Raw genomic sequence first — 16,215 nt, 5'->3', positions numbered from 1 at the left:
AATTAATTGTTGTAAAGAAATAACCAATATACTTCGGTTATTTCTTTCTATTAACTCCTTCTAATAAATCACAGCTGTGTCATTTCTTATGCAGACCATGTCAACTAAAAATGCTACAAAAGTTTCAACAATTTGGTAAAGTGCTAGTACTTAAAGTGCTTAATTGTGCAAATGTGCAAATACAGTGAAAAATATCGAAAAATGTATATTTCTAAATAAAATTAGGGAGTGCATTGTGGATGGCACGTTATAACCATCTCTAATTATGAAGAGTTACATGTCACCCACATTCAGAAGTTAGTTACGTTGAATAGTATATCGTTGCTGAAAACAAATATTGATCAAACATATTGTATAAAGGCTGATATATTATATATATATATATATATATATATATATATATATATATATATATAAATAAATAACCTACTGGCGGTCGCCAGTAGGTAGTTATAGTTAGGATTGTTTTCCATAGGAAATCCGCAACATTCTATTGGGAATAACTTTGGCGCCGAATGAGGGATCTGCCTATAATTTTCTTTAACTTTGCCTCGCTGCGCTCCGCTCCTTCCCTGAAAGTTTCGGGGGGATCCGTCAAGCGGGGGCCGAGATAAAAGGGGGGTCCCAAAACGTGTATTCCCCATGTTAATTTCCATAGGGCGGTTGGACTCACTTTTAGCCCGAACGGCTGAATGGATTTCCACCAAACTTGGCAAAATTGTAGGGACTGGTACCCCGATGTGCCTTTGCTATGTCAAGATATATGCTCCAGTGGTTTTTACGAAAATTAACTTTGAAAAAAATATATATTGGGCTACATATATGTTAGAGCCCAAATGTAGCCCAATGTAGCCCATAGATGGCCACCAGAGACAAAAAAAACAAATGTAGCCCAAATATCAGCCAGATGTAGCCCAACTATAGCCCAATGGCAGAATGTCCCAGAGTGTTCTAAAGAACAACTAACGCTAACAGTCTTACTTATGACAAAAGTATGGCACACCTGAAGTCATTTTGATTGGAATAAAGTGGTAACACGTAATACATTAATTTTGAAAAGGAACAAAATGAGGGGGTTCATTTTGCCATAGAAATTATGATTAGTTCTGAAGAAAGAAAAATTAGGGCACATTTTGAGTGACTTCTCAAATCCTCTTATATTTCATTAAAAAAATTCTGATATGCAGTCTCCCAAGATGGCCACCAGAGACAAAAGAGCCCAAATGTAGCCCAAATATCAGCCAGATGTAGCCCAGCTATAGCCCAATGACAGAATGTCCCAGAGTGTTCTAAAGAACAACTAGAACGCTAACAGTCTTACTTATGACAAAAGTATGGCACACCTGAAATCATCTTGATTGGAATAAAGTGGTAACACTTAATACATTTAATTTGAAAAGGAACAAAATGAGGGGTTTCATTTTGCCATAGAAATGTTATATATATATATATATATATATATATATATATATATATATATATATATATATATATATATATATATATATATATATATATTCACTGAAAAAACCATAGGTTTCACACCAGTTATAGTTAGGAATTAGCATTTAAAAAACCTATTAAATTCACTGAAAAACCCATAGGTTTCACACCAGTTATAGTTAGGTGGAAATTTTACTCGCATAAAACCAGTGAAATTCCCACGTTATAGTTAGTTGGACTCACTATAACTTGCGCGTGCAATGCACTGCTGATGACGTCACATATTACATCACTCATGACATGGTCAGTGACATCACTCATGACATCACTGATGACATCTCAAATAACATCACTGATGACAACATCCTTGTGACAAAGTGGCAGACCTCCTATCAGCATAAAATAACCCTTGACACACACATTCAAAAATAGAAACTAACATTTTCAGTGAATATATATATATACACACACACACATATATACATACACACACACACACACACAAACACACACACACACGTATAGGCACACATTTACAAGGCTACGCCAAAAAATGGGAAAGGCAAGATATAAAAGTGAGACTAAAGGCTTGAGTCCTTCTTTTATTTCTGCCCTCAAGATCTGGTCACCCTATGTATTGAGTTCTGAATTCCTACCCCACACCACGTTCCATAATAAGACTTTGAGTCTTTAACTTCGTACCCTTAGAGTAAAATGCTAACAGGGAGTACCTGGTGCTGAGTTTTGGGATCCTTTGTAGGGTAAAACCCAAGGGCATCCATAGTAGAAGGCTTGGATTGGTACCTTCTGGGCCCAGTAACTCAAATCTGCTCTGGGTAGAGGACAGAAAAGGGATTCCTCAGTAGGGTAATACGTGTGACCCAAAAAAACACCAAAACGTTTTGTTTATTTAAAAATAAAAAGGGGGGGGGTCATGCATCTAGTGCGTGGCCGCACTAGACGCACAACCCTTAACCACCTGCTCCTGGCTATGGAGCTGCGACCTCGGTCTAGGGAGGTGTTAAGAGGCGTTGCATCTGGATTGAATGAGCAGAGAGCACCTGACAGTGAGAAAGTGGAAGAGGGACAAAGATTGAGAGAGAGAATGAAAGGTGAGATGAATGGAAGGTGCGCGCCCGAGAGGGAGGGAGGTGCTGGGAGAGAAATATGAAACAGAGAGGAGGAGTCTGGGGAAACTGCGAGGAAGAGAGAGAATGGGATAGAGAAAATAAATACGGGCAGATAGTTTGGAGGGAGCTTAGGATGGAGATGGGGGATGAAAGGTGAAAAGAGAAGCAGGAGCGTGTAAAAGAGAGAGAAGAATAAAAGGAAGGGTGAAGAAAGAAGGTGAGGCTGCAAGCAACGTGAAGAGACTCTGGAGGCAGCGTGTAAGACATGGGCAGAAAAACCGAGTGCGTGTGAAGAAAAGTTTGTAGGGGCAACGTGAGTGAGGACATGGAGAAGAGTAGGGCTGGAGATGGGTAAATATAGATAGGACGGAGTGTGAGGAAAAAAATAAATGAGAGGAAAGGAAAAAGACGGGAAATTGAGTCTGAATGAGTGGTGAAATGGCGCGAGTGTAGAAGTGAAGGGTAGACTTGTTTGAGGTGAAAGGACGTAAAGGATACAATAAGGCAGAAAAGAAGCCAGGAGATTGGGTGTGAGTCAGAGGGGCAAAAAAAGGGTAAAAAATCGGAAGTAAAATGGAAGTAGAAAGGGCAGGAAAGAAGGAGAAAATATAAAAAGCAGATTGTGATGGGAAGAAGCAGAAGAGAAAGGGTGAAGCGTGTGATTAATAAATAAAGAACAAGCGCGCACCTCGCGCTGAAAGTAAAAAAAAAAAATTAAAAGAGCGTTCCGGGTGCAGCGGGACAAAGAGGCGGAGGGGTGCACCCGCGAGTGGTGCCCGCGCGCTGGGGAGAGCAGTCTGCGCTTTTTCACAGCACATACTCGTGCTTGTGGCGCGCCGCTGCGCACTCCCGCAAGGCGTATGCCGCCACAAGCACTAGTATGTGCTTTGAAAAAGAGCTGCACGACGGCTAAAGGTCTCGGCAAGACCTAAAAAAGACTCGGAAACAGTGCTAATGAAAAATAAGCATTTGCATTGCAATAGGTCTCGCATTACTGAAAGTTTGAGCTACTGGCTCTGCATTGTTTTCTGCAATGCCAGTGGCTCAAGCTTTCAGTAATGCTTTCGGTATTGCATTACAAATGCTTGTTTTTGTTCTTTTTAGCAGCAGCAGATGTAAAGAACAAATATTTTCAAGCCAGTGGGTTTGGAGGAGAGAAAAATGCCAAACAAATTTCCCAAGCCAGTTAAGTCTCCATTAGCACCTAATGATTGCCAGATGAGGAACAGAGCTGAGGGCATGAGAAAATCTTGGTGGAAGAGGCGGTTTTTAAAACAAGCATTTGCAATGCAATAGGTCTCGCATTTTCAAGAGTTTAAGCTATTGGCATTGTAAATGACAATGCCTTTTATTTATGTGTTTCGAAAACCCGCACGCAATGCATAGACACTTTGTACTTATAGTCGTTGCTTACGAGAAGCAAGGCTGGCAGTAATTGCGCCTCTTACAGCCAGCCTTGCTTCTAGCAAGCAAGGAATACAAGTACAATAGGTATGTTTACGCACCGCTTGCAAGTTTTCAAAACACATAAATAAATGGCATGGTCATCTACAATGCCAATAGCTCAAACTCTCTCAAATGTGAGACCTAGTGCACTGAAAGTGAAACCAGTCAATGTTAGCCTATGGAAGAAAAGTGAGTTATCGGCTTTTAGGTAAGTACTCGACTGGCAGAGTTATGGTTCTGAGCATAGACTCAGGGGTCTCCCAGGATCAGGTAGGTACAGTTGGTACACCCTCAGCGGCACAGGGGCAGCCGGGTGCAAAGGTAGTTAGGCCCAATGTTATCCAATGAGAGGCAGGGGACCTTCGGTTGGTGGCTGCTGTCAAGCAGGCCACGCGGCTGTGGGAGCTGGGCTCCTGGTCACTTGCTCAGGGCAAACGGGTAAGTAGGTTAGGACCAAGGTTGCACTGCCAGGGGCACTCGGGCGGCTGAGTGCAGGGTGCCTTTGAAGCAGTCGGCGTTCAATGTTATTCAATAGAGATGTTTGAAAGTGAACAAAGGCTGCAGGCTCGGGGACGGAGATTTTTCAGGAGTGACCAACACTTCGAGAGGTAAGTTGGGATCTTGGAGGATAGGTAGGCACCCCAGAGTTGGGTACAGGGGGCGCCAGGGTGTCTTTTGACGTCGGGAAATCTTACCCTCTGCTGGTCGAGGTTGGAGGGGTCCCTTGTTCTGAGTCTGCAGGCGTCATCTGGGTCATCGAGGAGGGTACTTGGGCACTGGATTCCAGGTCAGAATTGCAGAGGGGACATCCTCAGGGTCTTTGTCCACTCAGGCACAGGCCCGGCGGGTGCAGAGTGTGCTGGATTCGCGGTTCCTGGCTGGCACCAGGGGTATTGCGGTTTGAGCAGAACCACTGCTCATGGGAGTCCCAGTCTCTAAGAGGGTCATGGTAGGCAGGTCCTCCGGGGTTCTCGAGGTTGCTGTCCGCAGGTGCGCCGGGATTTAGCAGGAGCAGGTTCAAGGATCAACAGGCCTGTAGGGCTGGGTGCAAGTCAATTGGTGTCGTCGTCTTGTTAGCAGCTGCACAGCAGGTCGTCTTCTTGGTCTGCTTTCTTGTTTCGAAATCGGGATCTGAGGAAGGAAGGTTCAGGTTGCCCCTAAATACTACATTTAGGGGCATTACGGGTAGGGGACGGGCAGGGATCAATAGGTCCCTCTCCTGGGGTAAGTACACCCCCTATCCTGCTCCTCTCCTGTGGGAGGGGGGCAGGAGCCTATCTCTGATTGGGCAGGGCTCCCCATCCTCAAGATGGGCGGAGCCCGGAGTTGTGCTTCACCTCGCCTCTCCCAACTGAGGGGTGGAGTTGGCACAGGCTGGCACACCCCCTTTCCTCACGTAGGGTTTCCCGCCAGTCTTCCTGCCAGAGTGGGGGTCAGAACCAGTGGTGGCCAGTTGCTGAGTACAGCAAGTGTCCTGGATAAGCTCACAAAGGTGGCAGGCCTTTGAAGCTTGCCCCATCCCATCCTGGGGGAGGAGACCTAGCACCTCGCCCAGGATGTGCATTGTTGCAGGCCCAGGAGAGCAGGGGCTCGCCACCCAGGGGCCCAGCAACATGTCTGCTGTGTGGCAGCCTAGGCAGCCTCTCAGGCAAGACGTGGATTGTAGGTTAGGTTTCAGGGGCCATCTCTGAGATGCCCTCTGTAGTGCATTTTACATTAAATCCCACACTGGCATCAGTGTGGGTTTAATGTGCTGAGAAGTTTGATATCAAAATTGTCAGTCTTCAGTGTAGCCATTATGGTGCTGTGAAGTTCATAATGACAACCTTCCAGCACCATATACTCTTAATGGCATCACTGCACTTACAGTGCCCAGAAATGGCCCTGGGTACTGTAGGGGCACAGGGCTCATACACCTGTGCCCACGCCACTGGCATAGGGCACCCAGGTGACCGCCCGGACTCGATCCTGACCGGTTGCTCCCTCCTTGCTCCTCTCCCTATACTGCTGCTATCTTCCTGGGGATCGCACTGCTGAATCAACTTCACGGTATCGCCTGCATTAGACTAATTTGCGCCGTGTTTTAAATCTGATCGCCTGCATTTCACCAATTTGCGCAGTGTTTGTTTTTGTTAATCTCATAGCTCTCAGCGCTTGTGACTATAGCGCCGCCCGCCCTGCACTGCATTTAAACTGTATTGGCCCACCTGGCAGCAACGTGCATTATTGGATTAATTTTCGCTGGCGACCTACTGCCCCTGCCTCGCCTCCCCTCTGACCTCCATCTTGTTTGCTGTTGTTGTTTTCCCTGCCCCTCCCCCCCGCTACCGCCTCCCAGCTGCTGACCCTCCCACGCTCCGCCCCCTCCACCATCCATTTATGGCCAATGCCTCCACGCGCAGCGGCCACGCGCTTCGGACACGCCGAAGGTGCGCCAAAGGTAAGCCCGTCTACGCCCGTCCGCGCCTGGACCGCGCCCAGCGCCATACCCCCTGCCCCTCGCGCTGCCCAGCCCCCCCGCGTTACCTACGATGCCGCCACCCTCCTAGCCCTTAACCCCGGTCGCGCCCCCAACTGCGTCCAAGCCGCTCCTGGACGCACCCATGGACCTTTCTCTTGCTACTCCTGCAAATTTAGCGGCACCGACAACATCTCCGCTACGACCACACCACAGATTCCCAACCCCAACCACCTAGAATGCATCCTTCTCAACACCCGCTCGGTCCACAGGCACGCCATTGACCTTTGGAACATACTAGACACCATCTCTCCTGACGTCGCCTTCCTAACGGAAACATGGATGAACGCTTCCTCCGCCCCTGACATCGACATCGCTATCCCTGATGACTATAAGATCACACGCAAGGACCGCACCGACCATACAGGAGGTGGAATCGCTATCGTCCATAAGAAAACAATCCGCATCTCAACCAGCTCCGATGCCAACCTCGCCAACTCCGAACACCTTCACTTCCAGATCCACATCGACACCAAGACCACACTCAGAGGCACCCTCCTCTACAGACCACCAGGACCACGCGCAAAATTCAGTGAAGACATCACGGACTTCATCACCCCACACGCGCTCCCCTCCAAAGACTACATCCTTCTGGGAGACCTCAACTTCCACCTTGAAAAGATCAACGACCGCAACACCGCCACCCTCTTGGACAACCTCGCCAACCTCGGACTTAAACAACTGGTCACCTCCCCCACCCACATCGCAGGTCACACTCTCGACCCCATCTTCACCTCCAGCAACCATGTCTCCTTCAGCCACACTACGGATCTCCTCTGGACTGACCACAGCTGCGTTCACTTCACCTACAACAAGCCGAAACCCATCAACCACCCCCAACCATCTCCACATCACTCCTTCAAACCTCCCCAGCCCTCTCTTCTAACGCCAACGAAGCCGCCTCCAACCTCACCCTTTGGTTATCCAACACCGCCGACACCTTAGCACCACTGAAAAAACGTCAACACAAACTTGGCTTCAAGAAGGCCTCATGGTTCAACGACAACCTCAAGAAATCCAAGAAACTGTGCCGCTCCCTTGAAAAGGCCTGGAAAAAAGACCCATCCACCAGCAACAAGGACGCCTTCAAAAGCGCCATCCGTACTCACCACCAACTGATCCGAAAAGCCAAGAAAACAGCATTCAAAGATCGACTTGACAACAACGCCCACAACAGCAAGGAACTTTTCAACATCGTCAAGGAATTTTCCAACCCCTCGGCCAACTCCAACGACATCACCCCCTCTCAAACCCTCTGCGATTCCCTAGCCTCTTTTTTCCACAACAAGATTGCTGACATCCACAACAGCTTTGACAACCAACCAGGAAGGCAACCCACCCTACCATCAGCTGACCATCTTCCCCCCGTTAACACCCTTAACGCCTGGAACCCAATCTCCACTGAGGACACCATCCGCCTGATGAACTCCATCCACTCTGGATCCCCCACAGACCCATGCCCCCACCACATCTTCAACAAAGCAGACTCCGTCATAGCTCCGCACCTCCGAGACGTCATCAACTGCTCCTTCAACTCCGCTACCTTCCCAGAAGAATGGAAACACGCTGAACTCACCGCCCTTCTGAAAAAACCAACAGCAGACCCCACCGAACTCAAAAACTACCGCCCCATCTCGCTTCTTCCATTCCCGGCCAAAGTCATCGAGAAAGCTGTCAACAACCAGCTCGCCGCCTTCCTCGAAGCCAACAAATCACTCGACCCCTCACAATCTGGCTTCCGAGCCAAACACAGCACTGAGACCACACTCATCGCAGCAACAGACGACATTCGAACTCTACTGGACAATGGAGACACAGTCGCCCTCATCCTCCTCGACCTCTCTGCAGCCTTCGACACAGTCTGCCACAACACCCTTTTACAACGCCTCAGAAACATCGGAATCCAAGGAAAGGCACTGGAATGGATCACCTCGTTCCTCACCGGAAGAACCCAGAGAGTCCGCCTCCCACCATTCAAGTCCGAGGCCTCTGAAATCATCTGCGGCGTACCACAAGGATCCTCACTCAGTCCCACCCTCTTCAACGTATACATGAGCCCCCTCGCGGCCATCGCCCGCCAACACAACCTCAACATCATCTCTTACGCGGATGACACTCAACTGATCCTATCTCTCACCAAGGACCCCAGCACCGCCAAAACTAACCTACACGAAGGAATGAAAGAAGTCGCCGAATGGATGAAACAAAGCCGTCTGAAACTGAACTCAGACAAAACAGAAGTCCTCATCTTAGGTAAATCCCCCTCTGCATGGGACGACTCCTGGTGGCCAGAAGCACTCGGAAATGCACCAATCCCGACAGACCACGCACGGAACCTTGGCGTCATCCTGGATTCTTCACTCTCTATGAACAGACAAGTCAGCGCCGTATCCTCTTCCTGCTTTAACATTCTTCGCATGCTCAGAAAAACATTTCGCTGGATCCCCTCCGAAACAAGGAAAACAGTCACCCACGCTCTAGTCACGAGCCGACTGGACTACGGAAACACCCTCTACGCAGGTACCACCGCTAAACTCCAGAAGAAACTACAACGAATCCAAAACGCCTCAGCCAGGCTCATATTAGACATCCCACGCAACGAACACATCTCTGGTCACCTTAAAGACCTCCACTGGCTACCCGTCAATAAGAGGATTACTTTCCGACTGCTTACCCACGCACACAAATCACTCTACGACATCGGACCAGATTGCCTCAACTCTCGACTGTCCTTCTACACCCCCTCCCGCCAACTTCGCTCTTCCAGCCAAGCCTTCGCCACTGTACCTCGCATCAACAAGACCACCATGGGAGGCAGATCCTTCTCATACCTGGCTGCCAAAACATGGAACTCACTCCCCGCTTACCTTCGCCTCACCCAGAATCACCTAGCGTTCAGAAAGCAGCTTAAAACGTGGATATTTGACAAATAATCCACCTCCCCTTCCTAAGCGCCTTGAAACCCTCTGGGTATGTAGTGCGCTATATAAATGTTATGACTTGACTTGACTAGAGGGGTGACTGATGTATTCCAGGCCAGTGTGTTTGTGGGCATGGCACACGGGGATGTGTGCCAAGTCGACTCTTTGTTTAGTTCTGCACCAGGACACTCAGTCTGCAAAGGCAGTGTGTGTGCGCCAAGGTACAGGGCCCCCAAGGGTGGCACAATAAGTGCTGCAGCCCTTAGGGGTCTTTTCTGGTCACAATGCCCTGGGTACCTAGGGTACCATTTAGCAGGAACTGACATGTGGCTAGAGATGCCAATTGGGTTTTAGTTTCAACACAGTTTTAGGGAAGGAACACAGGCCCTGGGCACCTGATTGGCAGGAGCCCAGGGCACACTCAAAGCACATCAGCAATTCAGCAAAAAGTAGGGGCATACAATGCAAGAAAGATGGCACTCTCACAAATGCCTTCCTTTTCTCCCTCTTCATAATCACAAAATGTCTGTTAGCTCTTTGATTGTAGCCTGACTGTTTTTGAAACATCATCTTCCTGAGCTTTTTTTTCTACTTGCGCTCATTATGTTTTTTGTAAACATCTAAACATATATGCTCAATCAGTAGGTTTCTCAGTAGTAACCTTTTCTTCACAGTTTCCTAGCGACAGGATACACTTGTGCATAGGGATATGCTTATAATTGGCCAAATCAATCCTCAATCGGTCAGCCAAGTGCAATACACCAGAACCAAAAATGGTAAAAGAGGAATTCACCAGCATCAAGAATTAAGAGACCAGAATAAAAAAATGTTATGGAGGGCTTCACCACTGAGAGATCGTAAAAGGGGTTGGAGAAAAGAGAAGACATAATACAGAATCAAAGTATGGCAAAAAACAATTCAGACCGCCGACACGAAGGAGAGATTTAAATACCAGGTTTCTATTGCTGAGCCAATCAGCTACAGGCTAAGAATGTGAAATCGCTGAGCAGTTCAACCAACCGTATCTCTCAGCAGGAGCCATGTGAATTGCTGAATTAGGTTGAAAAGATGTTTTGAGAGGGGCTGACACACGCTCACAATAACGAGGAGAATGGAGTACTGTCAGAAACAAAACACACTATTACTGTAAAATGGAAAAAAGATACTATAAAACCTGATGATAAAGGGGGAAATTAGTGTCCCCACCACGGATAAAGTGCATACACTATTACACAAAGACGTATTAAAAGAGACTTTAATAACACCAGTTATGCACACTTGGGGCAATAGAAATGGAACACAGCTAATGATTGCAATATGTACCATACTAGGACCTAAAATATTTCAACTGGTAAAACATGTATAATCATGTAAAATTAAGTACATTTGCAACACGGAGGTGAAGGGTTTGGTTATACCTGTTATTTTCACATGCTCAATACGATGAACTAGGACAAGAAACTAGTATTCTTTTTTGTAAATGTATTTATCTTTTTTTCTACAAACAAAGAAGCCAATAAGTTCCAATCGCAATAAAGGAACAAGTGGACTCCGAGACTGCTGACGCCGTGCAGGGTCCCCAGGAGCTTCCGAGATGATCTGGAGCAGACGGGGGGGGGGGGGGGGGGGGGGGGGGAGGGATGGCAAGTGAAAACGCGCCATGCGCATGATGTGCTGAAACACCGAGGGAGGGAGGGGAAGTGAAAGCGTGCCATGCGCACACTGTGCCGGAACGCCGCATGCACATCGCCTGTCCCGGCGCGCGCACATCTCCTGTCCCCCTTCACAAGCAAAGTCCACAACAATAGATGTCACAAAAGACGAGAGAGAGCGGTAGAGCTTGGACAGCACTTTTGAAAACAGTCAATGGAGGTAAGGATTCACTATTTTCAAGAGAGAGAGCTGGTACTATATAATCTTTGTCTTCTTGGGACTTTGTTCACTGATGGATAGGTCCAGGGCTCGAAAAATCCAGAAAATGTCCTGCAAGACTACCATCTTGAAAAATCTCTTCGACCTAACTGTAACAGACTTGACCACCGTCTCTGAAAGCGGAGCAAATGTGACAAGATAAGATTTTATTTATTTTTTATCTTAGGAGTTTTATATAGCACTGGCTAGACCCGGAGGTGTCAGAGCGCTTTACATGAGGTTCCACAAAATTACAAGATTACATCAGTTCCAATTTACATCAGTTGCTAGACAAACAATTACAAGAGCATAGAACACGAGATAAGTGAAGTATAGAGGGGAAGGGGGTAAGGGTAAAGGGGTGGGAGGGAGATACGGCAGAAAGACGAAGGAAAGTCTGCCCAAAGTCTGGCTGGGTAAGTGACGGTCGAGGGGGGAAGTCCCAAAATCTATCTCCTCTTTACCGATCAGGGAGCTCCACCCGGCTTTGGCCAAATAGCTAGGTCTCAATGGGAAACATTTACAGAACATGGAGGGCAAAATAAAGGGAGCGTAGAGGGGAGGCGACAGGGAAGGTGAGAAAGGGAGGATAGGGGAAGAGACAACAAGGAGAGACGAAATGAAATCTGTCTAAAGGCCGACTGGGTAGGTGACGACCAAGGAGGGAGTCAACGGCCCATCTCCCCTATAGCTAAACCAGGTAGCTCCTTCGGGCATCAGACAAAATAGTTCAGTCTCAATACAATGGGAGAGGAGAGAAGGAGAGACATAAATAGAGGGAGGATGCGGGAAGAGACGACAGGAGAGAAAAGGAAGTCTGGCTAAAGACCGACTAGGTAGGTGGAGAAGTGTGGCTCAATGGTTAGAGCGGCAGACCCTGATGCAGAGGTCTGGCCCGGGACCAGGGTTCAATTCCCGCCTCGGCAGGACTTGGGCTTAATTTCCTCGGACCTGACGATTCTCGCTTCGGTGCCTATTCTAATCATGGGTCCCACCCTGCAACTCTGGGCAATAGCTTTAATCTCCACAACGGCCCCAACAGTGCTGGGATGCCTGGCTTCACCTTGGGTGTGCCCAGGAGTGGACATTTCACAGGGAAAAACCAGGAAGGGTTCCCAGCTGTATGAGTACAGCGCCGGGACGCCCCGTTGCGGAGGCAGCCGTGCGCTTTACAAGTACAACACATTACAAGTACAACACACACACACATTAGGTGACGTCCAAGGAGGGAATCCCCGACCTGTCACCCGTATAGCTAAACCAGGTAGCTCCATCAGGCATCAGACAAAATAGCAAGATCTCAAATGACGAGGGAAAATTCACAGGTAAACAGGGTGGGGACTAGGGCCAGGACAGGTGAGGGCAGAGGTCAGTAGCAGGAAAGTGGAGAGGAGTAGAGCGGGGAGGGGTAGGGGGTAGGTGGTCCGGTAAAAGTTCCCATGGATCTGCTTAGAGTCATTCAAAAAGCAGGTCCGTTCCTTCTCAGGCGCCATCTTGAGGTTAAAACGCCGGGTGAGATTTGCGCCAGTAACCTTGTGTTGCTACGACCGGTTGGACGTCAGACGCTACCGACCATCCGATGTCCGGAGATGGTTGAAACAGTTGTTTAGGTGGGGAATTAAGCGCCTCACTTAGTTGATGAAAGCGGGGTTTCAGCGGAACAGAGGCTCCGAGCAGAACAAATTGGATCCTGGCTCCTCCTCCTTTCCCCTTGAGGGGACACCCCTGAATGCAGCACTGAAGCATGGCCCTGATATTTATGGTAAGGCGTCCCTCAGTTAAGTTAAGTTTTTTTTTTTTTTAAATGATAGAACGAGGTAAATTCCCTAAATACAATCACCCTCTCTCCATCTCATATTGTGATCACCAGTCAGTGTAGGTGTGAAATATAGGAAAGGAAATGTAGTCACATATTTTGTAGACTGATTTCCCAGTCCTCCATAGTTGATCTTATCTTCACTATTGTTTTAACCAATGGGGTGGTATCACACACCATTCTGAATTCCTGGAATGCAGAATGGTGTGTCCAAATTGAAAAGGCAAGAAGGCTCCAAGGAATACAATTTTCTCTACCATGTGGTATAATTGTAAGACCAGGAGACAACTGACTTGTGCTATGTTGAGGCGATCTCACAATGAGCGTGTTATGTTTCAATTAAAAAATACATGGTTTGGAACTCTGTTGAGTCCATCAAAACAAAATTACAAGTCCAACAGATATTTTTACATGAAACTAAAACAAAACAACTATACTTAATCCTTTAGTTGATTTTTTTGCTTTTCTTTAGGATCTCACCATGTCAGAAATCACTGTGGAATTAATCTATTCGTATCTATGCTTAGTTTCACAATATGTGAAAAGTCTAGAAAGTTCTCTCTCATAACTAGGATTCATTTTTAGGTATAAGCACTACAAATATGGAATAGTGAATGGTTTGTCCAAATTAAAAACTTAAGAAGGCTACAATGATTACAATTTCACTTACCAGGTGACATAGAAAGACCTGGAGGCAACTGGATTGTGCTTTGTTGAGGGGGCCGCACAATGAGCTGTGGGGCAATTATTCTCGGAGTAGTCGCCATCACATGCCTCAGTGATGGCGACAGTGATGGGTTGGACATGACATGTGCAACAGTGCTCTGCTGCATGCCACCTGCAGCAGGAATATGGAACACCCAACTCAAAGGGTGACGGTGTAATATTGGTGCGCAGGGTGTCGTCTTTGGACACTAGAGGCAGAACATGGAGTATTGTGCATTATGCTTGTTGGAGGTATCATCATTGTGAGAGACTTTGATGGTTTGCAAGGCGAAGCTGCTGCAGCATGATGAAGTTGCACTACTGATGTTTTAGGCTGCATTTGCAAGTGAAGTTTACAGTGAGTTATAGATGGATTTTGGTTGTTGACAACGTGTGTTACTGATGTTGGTGCATAAGTGCGCCTTGCACGGTCCACATTCTGCATAAATTCAGGGTCAACTGAGCTACAATGCCCATTTCGTGTAATGGCTACTATGTGAGCTTGAGGTCTTTGAAAATGGACAGAGGTCTGGTTGGCGCCATACACCAAGTTGTTTTGAAGCGGACTTTGATGAGCGGCAGGGGATTCACTTTTGGGACTGCATAGAATAGTCATGTTTGAACTACTGCTGCTTGCACTGCCGACTGCCCCTGCAGGATATGTATGCGACGCGGAGCTGTGCTGAGTAAGCTGGTGGAAGTGACCGTTAGCAGCAGGCGGTACAAAAGGGGGTGGTGATGGACGGAGCACCTGAACCAATCAAACACTCACACCCAGTCAAAAGATCTGGGTTTAATCCATCACCGTTCTTTAGCCCACTCTGCCACCCCAGTTCAGACATGGCTATATGCAAATCAGTCTGACCCTGTGCCTCATGGGAACAGTCCAGCCCGAACTGCTAAGCCAAGCCTTTCCTGGACCGGAAACAAGCTTCCGAGGACCGGTTTCTGGCATTACAGCCTTCTTCAGCCCGGCTTGCTTGAATCCAGTGGCAAAGTGAGCAAGGGACTCACGTCTGAGCATACCCTGCCACACTTATGGCGGCCAAAACGGTACAAAAGGGGGTGGTGATGGACGGAGCATCTGAACCAATCAAACACTCACATCCAGTCAAAATATCTGGGTTTAATCCATCACCGTTCTTTAGGAAGGGTCGCTCCGTCCATCACCACCCCCTTTTGTACCGCTTGCTCACTTTGCCACTGGATTCAAGCAAGCCGGGCTGAAGACGGCTGGAATGCCAGAAACCGGTCCTCGGAAGCTTGTTTCCGGTCCAGGGAAGGCATGGCTTGGCAGTTCGGGCTGGACTGTTCCCATGAGGCACAGGGTCAGACTGATTTGCATATAGCCATGTCTGAACTGGGGTGGCATAGTGGGCTAAAGAACGGTGATGGATCAATCCCAGATCTTTTGACTGGGTGCGAGTGTTTGATTGGTTCAGATGCTCCGTCCATCACCACCCCCTTTTGTACCGTGTTAGCAGCAGGCAGCGTAAGGCTCCTGATAGGTGTAGATAAAGAAGCTAGGGGCACAGAGTTAGTCTTAATTGCAGGGGCAGAAGGGCTCACCGGTGGCAAAGTGGCTGCTGGTGATTTGGAACTTCTTAGCGTTGTGGTTGGGACAGACTGGCATGGGGAGCCATCGATGTTGTGACATGGGGTGCCCCATGTGACGGCTGCTGCTGACTGTTTACATGCGCACCTGCAACAGGCTGAGCACTGACAGTAGACCGAAGCTGGCTTTTGCAGCAGCTCATAGTCGCTCCTCTACTGAACACGGAGCAACCAGTTCTGTGCTGCTGCGGAGCACTGCTCAGCCCCCGAGAAGCCTAAGTTCCACCCCCCGCTTCACCAGGCCTGTGTCCAGTCAGCTGCGATTCGAGAGAACCCACTAAGTCGCTGACTGTTTTTTTCGTCCACCTCGAAGAGCATTTCCTCCAGGGGATCAGAGGAGCCCGCCATCTTGCTTGTCTTGCTTGTCTGCACCCGAAGCCTTTGGAGTTTGGAGTGAGCCTGCGATACAGCCCGGGGCATGATGGGAATCTGGTGACGACATAGGATCCCCATCCCAGCTAATGAGTTTGCTGTAAAGGCATGTGTTCCTAGTCACGGGTGTCGTAGTTGTAAACACAGCGACCAACGAGCAGAGGTCAGGCAGCTGGAAGCAGTGTGGGATTTGGCATAGTAACTGCTCTACCCGCCCTCCCAAGCTCAAAGAAAAAAGCAAACAGCAACAAAAGCTTTAACCAGGAGAAAGAAAGTTGCAGGCACATGAAAATGTATGGACGTAAACAAAGGAAGGAATGGCTGGAAAAAAACAGTGGC

General features: G+C 48.1%; 1 protein-coding gene and 1 pseudogene across 2 annotated transcripts in view; both read right to left on the bottom strand.

Annotated features, from left to right (window-relative positions):
- The window catches only part of SUN1 (Sad1 and UNC84 domain containing 1), a 422,747-nt gene that overhangs the window by 366,432 nt on the left and 40,100 nt on the right, over window positions 1-16,215 (bottom strand). The gene's annotated exons all lie outside the window — the stretch shown is intronic.
- On the bottom strand, window positions 13,848-15,852 carry LOC144783958 (uncharacterized; annotated as a pseudogene).

Source organism: Lissotriton helveticus, chromosome 10 (genome assembly GCF_964261635.1).
Source record: "Lissotriton helveticus chromosome 10, aLisHel1.1, whole genome shotgun sequence".
NCBI lineage: Eukaryota > Metazoa > Chordata > Amphibia > Caudata > Salamandridae > Lissotriton > Lissotriton helveticus.
The sequence above is the reverse complement of the archived record's forward strand: the minus strand, read 5'-3'. Positions and strand labels throughout refer to the sequence as shown.